The 18,854-nt window shown below is 38.5% G+C and overlaps 1 protein-coding gene across 5 annotated transcripts in view; it reads right to left on the reverse strand.

Moving 5' to 3' along the window:
* The window catches only part of LOC105474687 (desumoylating isopeptidase 2), a 63,382-nt gene that overhangs the window by 37,397 nt on the left and 7,131 nt on the right, over nucleotides 1-18,854 (reverse strand). The gene's annotated exons all lie outside the window — the stretch shown is intronic.

The raw sequence follows: 18,854 nt of genomic DNA on the forward strand, positions 1-18,854 counted from the left end.
CTGACATACCTGGATAATTTTTGTATTTTTAGTAGAGATGGGGTTTTGGCATGTTGGCCAGGCTGGTCTCAAGTGATCCGCCCTCCTTGGCCTCCCAAAGTGCTGGGATTACAGGCATGAGCCACCGCGCCAAGCCAGAAAATGTCTTCTTGGGAAATACATACTAAAGTAGTTAGGGATGAATTGCTACGTTTGTGACTTACTTTCTATGTGATCTATGTGTGAGAGAGTGTAGGACGGGTGTGAGAGAAAGCAAATGTAGCAAAAGGTTAAAAACTGGTACATCTGAATGAAGGGTATATACAGATTGTACTCTTCCTTAAACTTTTTGGGAAAGTTTAAAAATTTTCACAATAAAAAATTGGGGGGAACTAAAGAGAATAATCTAGTTCTTGCCTCCTTACAACAGAGATGTGTTTCTAAGTTTCTTGCTATCCTCCTACTTTCTTCCCCTTTTCACAGAAAAACACCAGCCTGGGCAATATGGTGAAACCCCATTTCTACAAAAAACAAAAAATTAGCTGGGAGTGGTGGTGTGTGCCTGTAGTTGCACCTACCCAGAAGGCTGACATGGCAGGATTGATTACCTGAGCCCAGGAGGTCGAGGCTTCAGTGAGCTGTGATTGTGCCACTGTGCTCCAGCCTGGGCAAGTGAGTGAGACCCTGTCTCAAGAAAAAAAAAAAAAGAGAGAGAGAGAGAGAAAGAGTGGAACATACTGGAAGGTATCATGCTAGTTCACATAAAAATTTTGTTAGGCTTTTTCCAAGTAGTGGTTTCCTTGGCAGCCAACTTCTAGGACTTAAATTGCCTTTTCCAATTGAGAAATCCCATTGTTTATACAGTTTGAAACCAATAATTTGGTCTGTACACTGCTGATTTCCTTAATGACGGCGCCAAAAGGTTTTTGTTCCGGATGCAGGCAGCTCTATTTTAAAGTAGCTGATTCTCTTTTTGCAGCATAGCTTCTTTTCCAAAATATAGAATATTTTCCAAAAAGAGATGTATACATAATGGCTTGGCTACAATAATCAAAAGGTTTTAAATGCTTAGTAAATTGAACATTTCCATTTTATGTTCAATATCATTTAATTTTAACAATCTCTTCTATTCAGCAGTAAATAGCCTTCTGAAAGTGATTTATTGTAAATTTCCATAATAAGAACCCAAATGTTTTATTAAAAAATGGGAAAGATTTTCATGAAAAAAAAATCATACCCACATGTTGACTTTTGGTAAAGAATTAGGATGAGAATGAATTTATCAGAGTGGGCATCCTAAACTTAGAAATCTTTTACTCTCTGCCTTTTCACAAATGAAAATAATTTCTTCTATGCTTGGGAATTCCATGCTCAGAACTCCTATATGTTGCCTGAGTACTATACTTCTTCACTCTGAAATTTCCTTGTATTCAAGATTTTACATTCTAAAAAATAAAGGTATTTTTTGACACATTTTGTAAAGGGGAAAACTGTAAAAGGAAACTTAAAAGCAAGGGAAATATTCCATTCAAAAATTTGGTCAGTAGTTTGGAATTCACTATAATGAGATGTGGCCTAAATAAGGTTTCTAAAGAAATGCTGAGACAGTACAATGAAAATGAGTATCTGCTTGCTTTGCAAGTGGTACTACCTCCACTCTCAGATGGAAAGTTGAATAATCAGGTCAAGTGTTTCTGCTCAAGATTATACAAAGCCCACAAGTTGCTAGGAAAATGATTTTTAAACCTAGAGATATATTCCTTTGGACAGTATTAAACAGTGTAAGTCCACCCCTCACTCCTAACACCATCATCATTATTGCTGTTGTTTTTTAGAGACAGGGTCTTGCTCTGGTGCCTAAGCTGGAATGCAGTGGTAGTATCATAGCTCACTGCCTCCTCAAACCCCTGGGCTGAAGCAATCCTCCTAACTCAGCCTCCTGAGAAACTGCCAGGCCAGGCTAATTTTTTAGCTTTTATTTTTGTGGATGCAGGGTCTCGCTATGTTGCCCAAGCTTGTCTTGAACTCCCGGCCTCAAGCAATCCTCCCAACTTGGCCTACACAAGTGCTGGGATTACAGGTGTGAGCCATGCCCAGTACTGTGCCCAGACTCATTATCGTTAATTTTTGAAGGCTCTGTTTCAATACTCTGTGCAAAGCAAAAATTAATGTTGATGTTGCTTATTCATTGTTAGCAGTAATAATGATGAACTCAGTAGTTCTTTGTTTTTCATGTTTCCTTGTATTTTCTATCCTTGGAAAGGCCCCACAAAAGTTGAAGAGTTAATTTCTTTGCAAAGTTCAAGTAGTGATCTATTTACTGGTTAGAAATCTATGAAGAGACATCTCTACCGACCTAATGGAAATGAAAAGGATTACAAGGAAGACTAAGAACTGCATGCCAACAAATTATGTAACAGGTGAAATGGACAAATTCACAAGCTACCAAAACTGACTCAAGAAGATACAGAAAATCTAAACAACCTCTAATGAGAAAAGAATGAACTAGTAATTTAAAAACTACCCACAAAGAAAAGCTCAGGATCAGGTGACTTCGCTGGCAAATTCTACTAAATTAAACAAGAATCAATACCAAGTCTTCAGAACCTCTTCCAAAATATAGAAGAAAGGGGAACACTTCCCAACTCATTCTGTGAGGCCAGATAAACCTGACACCAAAACAAAGACATCACAAGAAACAGAGACTAATATCTATTATGAAAACAGACGCAAGGATTATATAACATGACCCAGTGGGATTTATCCTTGGAATGGAAAGTGGGCTTAATCTTAAAAAAAAAAAAAAAAAAAAAAAGATTGTAATATACCATATAAAGGACAAATCCCCATGATCATCCCAATAGACAAAAGCATTTGACAAAATTCAATACCCTTTCATGATATACATGATATATATGTTTTATACAATATATATAAAATATACATTGTATATTATACATTTTTTAAATCTATAGTGGCTCAAGCCTGTAATCCCAGCACTTTGGGAGGCCGAGGTGGGCGGATCACGAGGTCAGGAGATCGAGACCATCCTGGCTAACACGGTGAAACCCCGTCTCTACTAAAAATGCAAAAAAAAATTAGCCGGGCGAGGTGGCGGGGCCTGTAGTCCCAGCTACTTGGGAGGCTGAAGTAGGAGAATGGAGTGAACCCGGGAGGCGGAGCTTGCAGTGAGCTGAGATCGCGTCACTGCACTCCAGCCTGGGCGACTGAGCGAGACTCCGTCTCAAAAAAAAAAAAAAAAAAAAAAGGTATTCAAACTGGAAAAAAAGAAGTAAAATTACCTCATTTTGCAGATAATATGATATTGTATACAGGAAAACCATAAGGAATCCACCAAAAAATTATTAAAACTAATAAATAAATTAAAAAACACTGCAGGGTACAAGATCAACATATAAAAATAGATTGTAGGAAAGGCACGGTGGCTCACGCCTGTAATCCCAGCACTTTAGGAGGCCGAGGCGGGCAGATCACGAGGTCAGGAGATCAACGGTGAAACCCTATCTCTACTGAAAATACAAAAAGTTAGCCGGGCGTGGTGGCAGGCACCTGTAGTCCCAGCTGCTCAGGTTGAGGCAGGAGAATGGCCTGAACCCGGGAGGCGAAGCTTGCAGTGAGCTGAGATTGCGCCACTGCACTCCAGCCCGGGTGACAGAGACTCCCTCTCAAAAAAAAAAAAAAAAAAGATTGTATTTCTATACACTAGCAATAAGCAATCAGAAAAAGAAATTAAGAAAACAATTCCATTTACAACAGTTACATAAAAAATAAATTTATGGATACATTTAAGAAGTTCACAACTTGTATCTGAAAACTACAAAACCTTATTGAAAGAAATTAAAGAAGACCTAAATAAATGGAAAGACATTCCATGCTCGTGAACTGGAAGACTTAATATTGTTAGGATGCTAATATTCTCCAAGTTGACCTGAAGATTCACTGCCATTCTTGTCAAAATCCCAGCTGCCATTTTTTGCAGAAATTGACAAATTTAAACATTCATATGGAAATTCAAGGGACCTAGAATAGCTAAAACAATCTTGAAAAAGTTATAGGACTCAGACTTCCTGATTTCAACATTTAGCACAGAGCCACAGTAATCAAGACAGTGTATTACTGGCATAAAGACAGACATACAGATCAATGAAACAGAATTCAGAGTTCAGAAATAAGTCCCTACATTTACGGCCAATTGATCTTTAACGACGGTGCCAAGACAATTCAGTGGGAAAATAGTCTTTTCAACAAATAGAACTGAGACAACTGGATATCCACATGCAAATGAATGAAGCTGGTCTTCTACCTCATGCCATATATAAAAATTAATTTAATGGATCAAAGACCTAAATGCAAGAGCTTAAATTATAAACTCTTGGAAGAAAAGATAAGCATATCTTCATGATCTTGGATTAGGCAATGGCGTCATAGATATGACACCAAAAGCAAAAGCAACAAAAGAAAAAAATTGGTAAAGTGAAAGCAGAATTTAAAACTTTAGTGCTTTCAAGAACACTATCAAGAAAGTGAAAAAGGCAAACCATAGCCTGGGAGAAAATTTTGGCAAGTCATATACCTGACAAGGGACTTACATGTAGAATACATATAAGAACTCAACAAGACACATAACCCAACTAAAAAATGGGCAAAGGATCTTAAAAAAAGTATTTCTTCTAAGAAGATATGCAAATTAAAACCACCATTATCTATCATGTCATACCCACTCAGATGACTATAATCAAAAAGACAGATAATAACAAGTGTTGGGATGTGGAGAAATTAGAACTCTAATACATTACTGGTGGGAATGTATCATGGGACAGCTGCCCTGGAAAACAGTCTGGCAGTTCCTCCAAAAGTTAAACCTAATGTTACCATATGACCTAGCAATTTTATTCCTAGGCATATGCCCAAGAGAAATGAAAATATACAGCCACATAAAAACTTGCAATTAATGTTCATGGCAGCATTACTTATAATAGCCAAAAAGTAGAAACAACTACATGTTTATCAACTGATTACTGGTTAAATAAAATGTGGTATTATCCATAAAATGCAGTATTATTTCTCAATAAAAAGGAATGAAGTATCTGATGCATGCCACCACAGGAATGAACCTTGAAAACATTATGCCAGGTGAAAGAAGCCAATCACACAAGACCACATATTACATGATTCCATTTACATGAAATGCCGAAAATAGGCTACACAGACGGAAAGTAGATTAGTGGTTCCATGACTGGGAGTTTGGGAAGATAAGGGAAGTGACTGCTAATGGGTATGGGCTTCTTCCTAGGGTGATGAAAATATCCTAAAATTGATTGTGGTAATGATGGCTTCATACCTGTGAATATACTAAAATTCATTGAATTGTACACTTTAAATGGGTATACATTTTATATAATTCATCCAGTATATGAACGGTAGCTCAATAAGGCTGTCAAAAAAAAAAAAAAGACTTATGAATAGAAGTAAAGTAAATCAGCCGGGCGCAGTGACTCACGCCTGTAGCTACTTCGGGAGCAGAGGCAGATGGATCACCTGAGGTCAGGAGTTTGAGACCAGCCTGACCAATATGGTGAAACCCTGTCTCTATTAAAATTACAAAACAAAATTAGTCTGGCGTGGTGGTGGACGCCTGTAGTCCCAGCTACTCGGGAGGCTGAGACAGAAGAATTGCCTGAACCCGAGAGGTGGGTTGCAGTGAGCCGAGATCGCACCACAGCACTCCAGCCTGGGCGACAGAGCAAGACTCTGTCTCAAAAAAAAGTAAATCTACTAACTTGTACCAAATGGCAGAAGAGTACACCATTCTCTAGTTGGCAAATCTAAACAAAAACTCTTCTATACACACCTTGAGCCCCCAAGAATAAATATTCCTTTAGATATAGAACATACTTTGCTCCTTAAAAAATAACAATTCGGCATTATAACAAAGTTTTTCCTCTGTTAGCAAAATGTGAACCAAGAAATTCACAAAAAGTTTCCATTTCCCTGTTTTTATTATTAGACATGGTCCAATAAACTTTACTATGAGTGAAATATATAAATTATGGGAATGGAACTCTCAATGGAAAAAAAGTGAAAAAAAAATACTAGCTACCATAAAACATTTTCTAATAACACAAGACAGTCCAATTAGTTTCTTGAACTCTCTATGCCCAAAAATCTTTAAATAGGTTACTTCTTAAATTACGGCTGCATTCCTAATTCTAGCCAGCTGCCTTCTAAAAACATCTGCTTTTAGTCACAAGGAAAACAAGATATAAAAAAGGAATATATCAAGAGCAGAAGAAAACAATTCTAAATATGTATTTTGGTCAGCCACTTCATACATGAACAGTAGCACATTTCTGAATAAATGTTTAGAATATACATTATGAAGAGAATAAATTAGATGTTTTTCTTTGGTGTGACTCTTTTTCTTAACAGATTCAGAGGAAAAGAGGGCTAAGCCCTTCCAGGGAGAGTTGGTCAGAGAAAGAGATGCCCTCCAAATGCTGCTTCTCCTGTTAGGGCTTCCTAGATCTATTATTAGAGAACACGCCTGGAAGGCTCGATCTTTACAAACTGGGCAGCCTGCCTGTGGAAGATGCAAATTTAATTCAAGGTCAGTATGCCTTATCAAGTCCTTCTGCCTCAAAGTCCTGCCAAAGCTATGCAGACAATATGGATGATGTCTATTTTAAGTGAATATTTAGTGAGATAACTGTAAAAAAAAAACAAAACAAAAAAGCATATGAGAACTGAGTCTTTTACTGAATGATTTCAGTTGTGAAACTATCCTTCTCTCCTACAATAATGATTTACTGTTGGCAGTTATTCATGCTGAAGTAACTGCTATTATTTTATTATTACTATTTTTTTTTGAGACGGAGTCTCGTTCTGTCACCCAGGCTGGAGTGCAATGGCACGATCTCAGCTCACTGCAACCTCCGCTTCCCAAGTTGAAGCAATTCTCCTGTCTCAGCCTCCCAAGTAGCTGTGATTACAGGCATGTGCCACCATGCCCAGCTAATTTTGTATTTTTAGTAGAGATGGGATTTCACCATGTTGTCCAGGCTGGTCTCGGACACCTGACCTCGTGATCCGCCCGCCTTGGCCTCCCAAAGTGCTAGGACTATAGGCGCTCGCCACCACGCCTGGCCAACTGCTATTAATTTTTGAAACCAATAGTAGTGTTTCTTAACTATTCTCTAATAGTTAGTCTGGTGTGTTAGTCTAATAGGTGTGTTAGTCTGTTTCTGTGCTGCTATAAAGGAATACCTGAGACTGCATAATTTATAAAGGTTTAATTGCCTCACAGTTCTGCAGGCTGCAGAAGCATGGCTCCAGCATCTGTTTTCGGCGAGGGTCTCGGGAAGCTTCCAATCATGGTGGAAAACAAAGGGACAGCAGGCACGTCACATGGAGAGAAGGAGCAAGAGACAGAGACAAGTGGGGAGGTCCCGGCTCTTTTAAATAACCAGATCTCCCATGAACTGAGTGAGAACTCACTCATCACCAAAGGGATGGCCCTAAGTCATTCATGAGGGATCTGCCCCATGATTCCAATACCTCCCACTAGGATCACCTCCAACATTTCTGCTGCTGCTGCTTTTTTTTTTTTTTAATAGAGATGGGGTCTTGCTATGTTGCCCAGGCTGATCTCAAACTCCTGGCCTCAAGAGATCCTCCTACCTCAGACTCCCAAAGTGTTGGGTGGTATTACAGGCATGAGCCACTGCACCTGGCCTGGAGGTCACATTTCAATATGAGATTTGGAGGGGACAAACATCCAAATCACGTAATTTGGTTTTATCTTTTGTCATTACGTTTAAAAATTATTTTACTACTGTCAAAACTTATGTCACATAGCGTCTCTTCAGTAAAAACCTCCCTACACAGGTCAAGAGAACTTCTCAAAATTGCTATGAAGAAATTCATGCTTTTGTAGAATACCATGTAATATTGATATGTTTAACCTCATTTTACAAACTGGAAGCTATTTTTCTAACAGAAAATATTATAAATATGCAAAACAAAATCATAGCCAAGAACATGTATCCATAAAACACAAACAAAACAAGCTGGTGAACTAGATATAACTGGATGTTAGCAAGATTTCTGCTGGATAAGCCTTCATTGCTTTTGTTGTCTCAATAGTAGCAGATGCCAAAAGTTTAAAAACACATACTTGGGAAAAATGGATAATCCAGGGCATTTTTATCCAAATAAAGCCCTAGAAGTTGGCTTTTTATTTGAACTGGGGAAAGACCACTTTTATTTCCAGAGCTTGGTTCAAGTATAAGAGTACAGTTAGTATTAACATTCAGCAGACTATTATAGTTACAGAACTACTGCTCTCAGGCAGTTGCGGAAGGTGGGATGAAGAGTTACATATAATGACACTGGGGGCCGGCCTTGCAGAGAAAGGTTAGCACACAAAAGTGGTGCTGTACACGGGAGGAATGGCACAGAACATTAGAAGCACATGTACTTAAGGAGGTTATATATTCAAGCTTACCCAGTGCCCATGGCTGACAACTAGATCATCCCTCAGGAATTACATGAACAATCACACATTTTCATTTGAAAGTTAGTTTACAGTTTAATTCTTCTCAAACCCTTCCTAACACACCAAAGGAAAACAGTAAAGCAGCCAGATGCTACCACAAAATAGTATCTCTTAAACCACGAAACAATAGAAGAGTTGCCACAAAATCCCTGTCACCCACCTATGTAAACCATTTATACCGAAGATATCATTTGGTCAGTTTAATCCAAGGATCTCTTTCCCTTAGGGTCAAATCAGAAAGCCCACAATGTCCCTCTAGTTCCAGTTTAGATCCCAAGGGCATTTCTTCTATTATATTTTCATTAATCTCAGAGATTACTACTTGAATTTAAAAAAGATTATCCAAGTATTATAACTAACACAAATTGAAGCATTTGGACTGTAGTGAAGAGGGCAATTAGACTGAGTTGGGAGACTTAGGTGCTTTGCCTGGGTTTGTTCACATGTATTTGATAACTTTTTAAGGTACTCAATCTGTCTCAAAAAGTGTTTGATTCTAATTCAGAATCCTGGAGCCAGAATGTCTTGGTTGAAGTCCACTATTTGCTAGTTGTATGGCTTTGGGAAAGAGTTACCTCTCTGTCCCTTGATGTCCTTACTTACAAAATAGGAATAACAAATACAATCTACCTCAGAGGACTGTTGTGAGGAATAAATAAATCAGTATGTATAAAGTACTGAGAAGACTGCTTGTCCCATAGTAAAGATTATGATGAGTGTTAGTCGTAGCCAAAACATGTATTTATTGGCAACACGATCCTTCCCTCAAATTTTTGTTCTACATATTGGGGAAGATTGTATGCACGTGTAAATAGGCAGATGAGTTCTGGTTATCTGTGCAGTCTCAAAATTTTCAAGAATGTTTGGGAGTTGATGTCAAATTACCAAGAGTAGTGACTCACCAAAATGAATAGCAAACAATGGTGGAGTTAATTTGATTCTACTTAAAGACTCCTACAAGAATTATTTATATTCTGCCGGGCGTGGTGGTACATGCCTGTAATCCCAGCACTTTGGGAGGCTGAGGCAGGCAGATCACTCGAGGTCAGGAGTTCGAGACCAGCTTGAACAATATGCTGAAATCCCATCTCTACTAAAAATACAAAAATTAGCTGGGTGTGGTGGCATGTGCCTGTAATCCCAGCTACTTGCGAGGCTGGGACAGGAAATCACTTGAACCCAGGAGGCAGAGGCTGTAGTGAGCCGAGACTGTGCCATTGCACTCCAGCCTAGGCAACAAGAGCGAAACTCCGTATCCAAAAAAAAAAGAATTATTTATATTCTTGAGAAGTACAGGTCTCAGTAAAAAGCTTCTTTAAGTAAGACAGTAGTTTTAAAGGACGCCTATATATTAGTGAGGGACATGAGCAGAGGGCTGGAGAACCACATCTCACTTTGGTGCTAGGACCTTACAGCCCTGTACTTCCTTAAGTCCATGGAGATGGTAATTACACAGAAGGTGGCCAAGGAGTAACCACTAATACACACTTACCTCCTCTGACACCATCCAGTGTCAGTGAAGTCTAGTTTCTTTTTCTTTTTCTTTTTTTTTTTTTTGAGATGGAGTTTCACTCTTGTTGCTCAGACTGGAGTGTAATGGCGTGATCTCGGCTCACCGCAATCTCTGCCTCCCGGGTTCAAGCAATTCTGCCTCAGCCTCCCAAGTAGCTGGGATTACAGGCATATGCCACCACGCCCAGCTAATTTTGTATTTTTAGTACAGATGGAGTTTCTCCATGTTGGTCAGGCTAGTCTCGAACTCCTGACCTCAGGTGATCCACCCACCTCGGCCTCCCAAAGTGCTGGGATTACAGGTGTGAGCCACTGCAACCGGCCAGTCTAGTTTCTTTTTTTAAGCAAGAATAAAAAGGTTTTGTTATTAAGATTCTAAAAAGAAGAAAGTAAAATGTACAAGTTTAATAAAAACAGGTTTTCTGGCCAGGCACAGTGGCTCACGCCTGTAATCCCAGCACTTTAGGAGGCCCAGGTGGAAGAATCACTTAAGCCCAGGAGTTCAAGACCAGCCTGGGCCACACAGTGAGACGCTCTCTCTACAAAAAAATTGAACAATTAGCCAGGTGTGGTGGTGCATAGTCCCAGCTACTGAGGGGGCTGAGGTGGGAGGTTGGTTGGAGCCTGGGAGGTCAAAGCCTGCAGTAAGCCATGACTATGCCACTGCACTCTAGACCAGGTGTCAAAGTAAGACCCTGTCGCACAAAAAAGGGCCTTTCCTTTTAAAATATTTTTAAAAAGCATTCTAAAGTATTAATATGATAAAAGGGAAGATAAAAAAATTGTAGAAAAATTATCCTCTTAAAATATGGGGGAAGGCAATAAATACACAAATAAGTACAATTGCTTTTGAGCTCAATCTTGCCTCAATGCAAAAAATTGGCCTAAATATTTCCATTCATTATTTTAAAGTATTGTTTACAGAAATGGATTGTGCTATATTACTGTCATGTTATTCTTCAGATAGAGAACGTCCATTAAACTTCATTTTTGTCAATGATTTGCCTCATCAGTTTAATAAAATTTTATGCTTCTTGCTTGAAAGCAATATTGACAAATGCCATCTCTTTTGTCTGTAACTTAAAACACTTAATATAACCACTTAGGGCCTGGGCCTGACTTCTATAAAAGATAGTATTAAATAATCGGAATAAGTATAAAGAATGACCACTTCTCCTCAAAAACTAGAATCAGTGTTCACGTTAGAGGCTGAGTGAATTGAAGCAAGTGTCTGACTTATTTCTCAAAAAAGGGTGCTCAGTGAAAAGAAGACATTTCAATTTTTGAGTTTTTAAAAAGCCCCATATCAACTGTGACTAGTGGAGATGGTGGGCTAATTACTACAAAGCCATCTCATATGAAACTGTCTTTGATGTAAGTTTACACTGTCAAACTACCTTATGAGGTCTTGTTGGTACTCATGCACTGAATCCAAGATAGAAATTGAGCAACACTCTTCTAGAAAGACCCCCCTAAATTGTATGTCAGTTTAAATCTCATTTTAAAAAGAGAACATACCAGTAAATCTATAAACAAAGCAACTTTGATTGAACAAAACATAGGTATACTTCTTGTGTTGTGTGCAGAACTTTGCTAAACAGTGGGAATACAAAGATAATTAATTCACAGTCCTTGTCCATAAGGAACTCATTAAATATGTAAATAATCACAATTTGATAAGTGTTAAAACAACAAATGTATACATACAGTCAATAACTCATTTTGTGGATGTCACTCTAAAATGTACTTTCAGCTTTTTCTTTCATAATGAAATAGTCCATGCCATGTAAAATATGTAAATTATGTCAGGGATGTTCAGCCAAGTAATTTACCCCAGATGACATAATGAGTGACTATGCTTCAGCACCAGCAATGGCTTGTCTTTCAGCCCTCTCACTGGCTGTTCACCTCTGGAGGCTTGTTTCTCTGTGCTATCCTAATGGATCTCCCTAGCCTGTCAGGTGACAGGTGAGAGCCCTAAACCACTGCACTAGTTCAGAGTAAGAGTCAGGACTGAAGAAAGGTTAGTACTGAGGAGGGGGCAGCAAGAGGCTGTACTTGACCTTTTCCTCCTTGGTCAAGCCTGCTTCCGTTATAGCAAGAGGCAGTGTAATGCAGTTTGTGGTGTAACATGGAATCAGGATGCATGGATTTGTATTGTACGCTCTTTTTAGCTGTGTGACCTTGGGAAAGTGAGTTAACTTCTCTGTGCCTCTTTAAAATGGGAATAGTAATAATGCCTGGCACATAGCATCATTGTAGGGATCGAGTCATTTTAAACCACCTCTTTCATCAGCGTGACCTGGATGTGAGACCTGGAGTCAAAGCATATAATTTTGGAGCTTTAAAATTTGTCTGCCCTACTGGATTTCCGACTTGCATGGGCCCTTTAACCCCTCTGTTTTGGCCAATTTCTCCCATTTGGAATGGTTGTATTTATCCAATACCTGTATCCCCATTATATCTAGGAAGTAGCTAGCTTGCTTTTGATTTTACAGGTTCATAGGAAGGGACCTGCCTTGTCTCATCTGAGGACTGTGGACTTTTGGGTTAATGCTGAAATGAGTTAAGACTTCAGGGAACTGTTAGAAAGGTATGATTGGTTTTGAAATGTGAGGACATGAGATTTGGAAGGACCAGGGGTGGAATGATATGGTTTGGCTGTGTCCCCAACCAAATCTCAACTTGTATTGTATCTCCCAGAATTCCTACACGTTGTGGGAGGGACCCAGGGGGAGGTAATTGAATCATGGGGCCAGCCCTTCCTGTGCTATTCTCGTGATGGTGAGTAAGTCTCACAAGATCTGATGGGTTTATCAGGCATTTCCACTTTTGCTTCTTTCTCATTTTTCTTGCTGCTGCCACGTAACAAGAGCCTTTTGCTTCCCGCCATGATTCTGAGGCCTCCCCAGCCATATGGAACTGTAAGTCCAATTAAACCTCTTTTTGTTCCCAGTTTCAGTTACGTCTTTATCAGTAGCATAAAAAGGAACTAATATAGACACTGTGTCTGCCCTCATAGTCACCAGAGTGGGAAAGTTAAAAAATCTTGATTGCTGTATTATTGTTTGATACTCACAGATAAAAGAGCAACAGGTCAGAATGAATGAGATTGAATAAAACAGTTCTTGTTCGCTTGTTAGACTTAAAAGTAATATATTTCTAGAGAAGGTCATTTAAAAAGACAAACCTTCAGCTTGAGAACATGATACAATATGGTTGATGGTTAACAGAGATAAATATTAAAGTATATCACTAATTCTACTCAGTTTGAATGAGGACTATAAAATATAGCATATTCATTCACTGATTGGAGTGATAGAGTAGAAAGTAAAAAAAATTGATGAGGCAGAAGAGAGCGGTGACGATTCTGAAAGAGAAGTCCTTGTATAGATAGGTGAGAGGATGGGGTCTAGGACACAGTGGAAGGTTTCATCTCAGATAGAGACATGGACAATTCATTCCATATGATCAGAGAGAAGGCAGACTACATATGGTAAAACAGTGGTAGTGGAAGGATGAGAAAATTGCCTTTTTTTTTTTTTCTCTTCAGTGAAATAAGCTGTGAGGTAATCTCTGAAAATAAGCTGAGAGTAGGGAATGGGGAGAAAGTGTGACATATTGTAGTTGTCTTGGAGAGTGGGAATGTCAACTGACCAGAGAAATAAGGAAGCACTGCTAGACAGTATTTAGAGCCCTCTTGGGGTTTGTGGTCACAATTTTTAAAGGGAGATCTGTCAGTATGGTTGTTTTTCTCTAGCCCTGTTCATTCAGCTGCCGAGGTGTAGATGGTGAGCCGATTTTAACTAGGGAGACAAGTATGACAGAGGGAGTCACACTAACAGTAGACTGCAGAATAGCCTAGATGAAGAGGGGAGCAAAGAAGTGATTATTTTAAGGAGCTGGCTCACAAGACTGTGGGGCTTGGTAGATCTGAAATCTTCAGAGCAGGCCTGTAGGATGCAGATTCAGGGAAGAGTTGATATTGCAGCTTGTCTGGAGCCAAAATTCGTTCTTCCTTGGGGAACTTAGTTTTTCTTTTAAGGCCTTTGACTGGATGAAGCCCATCCATATTTTGGAGGGTAATTTCTTTACTCAAAATCTATAAAATTGTTACATCTAAAAAAACACCTTAGGAGCGTGTCTGACTAAAACTGGGTACCATGGTCTACTCAAGCTGACACACAACATTAACTATCACAGAAATATTCGCAGAAAAGATTTAGGAGGTAGGGCAGTTTTTAGATCACTGTACATCCATGAGTGCCACAGAGTGCAGAAGTTAGTTCAGGGAGGGGTGTAAGATGAGGACAAACAAAAAGAGAATCAGCACATTTCTGGATTATGGAGGGGATGAGATATGGGAAAAGAAATACAGCATAACGGTTATGAGCACAGATTTTAGTGTTAAGAGCTCTTGTTCAAGACTGTGCTCTACCACTATGGCATGACTCTGAGCATGCTTTTCAACTAGGCCTCAGTTTCATCAACTTAAAAAGGGACACTAATATAAGGAAATGGCTTAGTATAGTGGCATACTGAAAACACTAAAAAAAAAAAAAGGTATTATTATGGGAAAATTCAATATTGTAAATGTATCAATTCTTCCCCCCAAATTGTTCATAAATGTAATGTCACTACACTTAAAATTTCACTGAGGTTAACAAATTGCTTCTAAATTTTACTTAAAAATCAATGTGTGAGTAACATAAATTCTGAAAGAGAATAAGAGAAACTTGCATCACTGATATCAAAACTTGCTGGAAGAGACTAGTACAATTCAACATCTAACAACGGTACAGGAAAAGGCAGAAATGAATAGCACAGTCTTCAAATACACCTCAATATCCATGATAATTCAGTACAGCATAAACACAGTATGTGCCAGAAATTAACATAGGGAAGCATGGATTATTCAATAAACAGCATTGGGATAACTGGCATTCCCCTTGGGAACAAACATGTAGATTATTTCTATCATTTTTTGCAAGGAAAAATCTTTCTAGGGAATGACTGGAAGATGAAAGGTTATAAAAGACCCACAGTTTTGACCTCATATAACAAAATTTCTGTAAGGCAAAGGACACTTATAAATACACTTACCAAGCTTAACAGGGGATTTTAATTTATTTATGGTCATTTCATAACTTATATGCTTGGTCCTACTTGTATTTATTTTTGAGACAGGGTCTTGCTCTGTCGCCCAGACCGGAGTGCAGTGGCACAATCACGGCTTACTGCAGTCTCAACCTTCTGGGCTGAGGCAATCCTCCCACCTCAGTCCCTTGAGTAGCTGGAATCACAGGTGTGGACCTGGCTAATTTATTTACTTATTTTTTGTAGAGATAAGGTCTCACTATCACCCGCCTCAGCCTCCCAAAGCGCTGGGATTACAGGCCTGAGCCACAGTGCCTAGCCTTGTCTTCATTTCATATTTAACTTCTCTCTCTTTTTTTTTTTTTTTATTACACCATATGGATTATGTCTTCTTTGCTCTTTTCCCTCTAGGTTTGATTTTTCTCCCAATAATACATCATTATGAAAAATATTTACACATACACTCAAATATAATTTTCTAAAACAAGAATTATATTTATAACACATCTCCTCCGATATAGGGCTGCTACAAGATTTTACCTCTTCTCCCTCATCCAAGGTTTGTTCAATATAATCTGAAAACTTAATTTTAAAAAATCAACATGCTTGTTCTCTTCAAAGAGTAATTCTGGATACTGGCCCTGTTTTTAACCACAGTTATAAGATTTAGCTATGTTAAATGAGTATTGATGGCCATGGCCTGTCCTTTTACACTGTAACCACCCCATTGTTAAGTTCTTGAATAATTTTTTAACCCCCAGAAAGGTATCTACATATTGTCTATGTCCTTTTGTACATGAATGACAATTGGAGAAGCTATAGTATTCAGACATAAATCTTTTCCCTTTTAATACTCTGTAGATCATGCTCCACTTTATTATTCAGCCTTTGGTATAATCAAAGAGTAGTCTGAAACTAGCCTGATTTTTGTTCCTGTGTAACTTTTTTGCCTTTGTGTATCTGTAGGATTTTTTACTTTATTCTTAAAATTTGCAGCCAGGCGCGGCGGCTCACACCTGTAATCCCAGCACTTTGGGAGGCTGAGGCGGGCGGATCACAAGGTCAGGAGATTGAGACCATCCTGGCTAACATGGTGAACCCCCATCTCTACTAAAAATACAAAAAATTAGCTGGGAGTGGTGGGCGCCTGTAGTCACGGCTACTCAGGAGGCTGAGGCAGGAGAATGGTGTGAACCTGGGAGGCAGAGTTGCACTGAGCCAAGACGGTGCCAGCGTGGGCGACAGAGCGAGACTCTGTATTAAAAAAAAAAAATTGCAAGTTAAAATAGGCTTTGGTTGAATGGTCCTAACTTTTAAAAAGTTTTGCTTATCACTTGATCCTTTTGACGCTTCTACTTGAATTTCTTTCTAAATCTTATTTTCTCTTTAGTTCCCAATCGAACTCCCTTTCTAGTTACAAACTAGGAAATGATGTTTTTCATTTTTGTGGAATCTATCCTAATCCCAGATTTTTCCCTTTCTGGTAGTACTGCTTGTTCTATTTTCAATGATCCTCCTGAATCTACTTGAGAACTTAAATCAGCAATTCCTTAAAAGCTTCTCATTTCTTGCTGTACATTTACTTAACACGTGGCATGTGGCCTACCTTACAGCCTTTATATTTGCTTACCTCTGTCTGGAACACTTTCTCCTTTCCACATGGTATACTTCACCTTTCAGGAACGCCTTCTTGGTAAGGCCTTTCTTGACCACTCTTTGAAACTGCAGTAACCAGTAACTACATCATCCTGATTTACACCGTCCCTCCCTTTCTTCACTTCCTCTTTAGCACTTATCACCACTTACTATCTCATATATTTTACTTATTTATTAGCTTTATTCTGTTTAATAGACAGTTCAGATAGATGGGTTTGGCATTATTTAGCTATTTTCTGGATAAAAATTTCAAAAAACAAAAATAAAAATCCAGTTTTCATCAATGGGGGTGGGGGGAAGAATATGATAGAAAAGATGTCAGTTCTTCCCAAGTTAATTTATAAGTTTAGTGCAAGCCTAATTTAAAAAATCTATGGACTTCTGGGTATATATCCAAAAAAACTGAAAGCAGGACTTCAATAGACATTTTTACTTTTATAAACCCATGTTCACACACCATTATTCATAACAGCCAAAGGGTGGAAGTAACCTGTGTCTAATGACACTGAAATTAGCTTTTTTGTGGTATATACATACACAGTGGAATATCAGCCTTAAAAAGGGAAGAAATTCTGATACATGCTGCAACATAAACCCTGAGGACTATGCTAAGTGAAATAAGCTAGTCACAAAACAAATACTGTATTATTTCACTTAAATGAGGTATCTTGTCAAATGTACAGACACAGAAAGCAGAATGATGATTACCAGGGACTGAGGGGAGGGAGAAATGTGGAGTTGTTAATGGGTATAGGGTCTCAGTTTTGCAAGATAAAAAAGTTCTGAAGACTGGTTGTACAACAATGTGAATACACCTAACACAGTAACTTGTATAGTTAAAAAGGTACATTTTATGTTATGTGTATTTTAACACAATTAAAACAAAACGAAAACCTATGGAATTTTTTCAGAGAGCCTTACAAAGTACTCCTAGAAAAGGAAATGAAGGCCAATAAAATTTTGGAATAATAATAAAGGGAAACTCGCCTAATCAGATTCCAAATATGATGTGAAAGTATAATAATTAAAATAGTGTGGTAATAAGGCTAGAATCAACAATTCTGCATGGCTAAGAATTTAGTATTGTGATTAAGGATGACATCACAATTTAGAGAGGAAAGACTTTTATTTCAAATAATGTGGGGCCAAGTAGTTGATTTTTAATTTATTGTTTTTAAGTTACTGTCACATCTATACCAAAATACATTCCAGATCAACTAAAACAAAATTATTTTCATGCATCCCATTGTCCTTTTATTATTATTTTTGCCTTATAGTTTAAGATTATTTTGGCAGTTCTCACTTTACATTTTATTAACCAACTGGCTGACATCTGCACAATGTTGCTTTGGAATTCAAATAATCTTGTAGAGAATTTGATAGCCAACAAATGGAAAGGGTAAGTACATCCCATCTTAAGAAAAATCTGACTGGGCGTGGTCACTCACACCTATAATCCCAGCACTTTGGGAGGCCGAGGCAGGCGGATCACGAGGTCAAGAGATTGAGACCAGTGTGGCCAACATAGTGAAACCCTGTCTCTACTAAAAATACAAAAAAACTTAGCTGGGCATGGTGGCGCACACCTGTAGTCCCAGCTACTCTGGAGGCTGAGGCAGGAGAATTGCTTGAACCCGGGAGGCAGAGGTTGCAGTGAGCAGAGATGGCGCTGCTGCACTCCAGCCTGGGCGATAGAGCGAGACCCCGTCTCAAAAAAAAAAAAAAAGAAAGAAAAGAAAGAAAAATCCATAAAACAAAGAATTCATCTAAATAGTTGGCTCTCTCGTATTTCTAAAGCATCAGATTTACAAGTTTCAAATGTTAACTTGATCCACCGTTATAAATGTGGCCATGGAACTAATATACACTACAGCATGCCACTGCAAGCCACTGCAAGTCTGAAGGGGTTTTAGTCACTAATATGCTTGGACCCTACTGGCATCTGAGTTGTATTTTTCAAATACTTCAACTTTTCCATTTTAAGTTACTAGGTCAATATTTATTCTATGCCAAGTTGAGTGGCTGCTATGATGAA

This window comes from Macaca nemestrina, chromosome 1 (assembly GCF_043159975.1).
Source record: "Macaca nemestrina isolate mMacNem1 chromosome 1, mMacNem.hap1, whole genome shotgun sequence".
Taxonomy (NCBI): domain Eukaryota; kingdom Metazoa; phylum Chordata; class Mammalia; order Primates; family Cercopithecidae; genus Macaca; species Macaca nemestrina.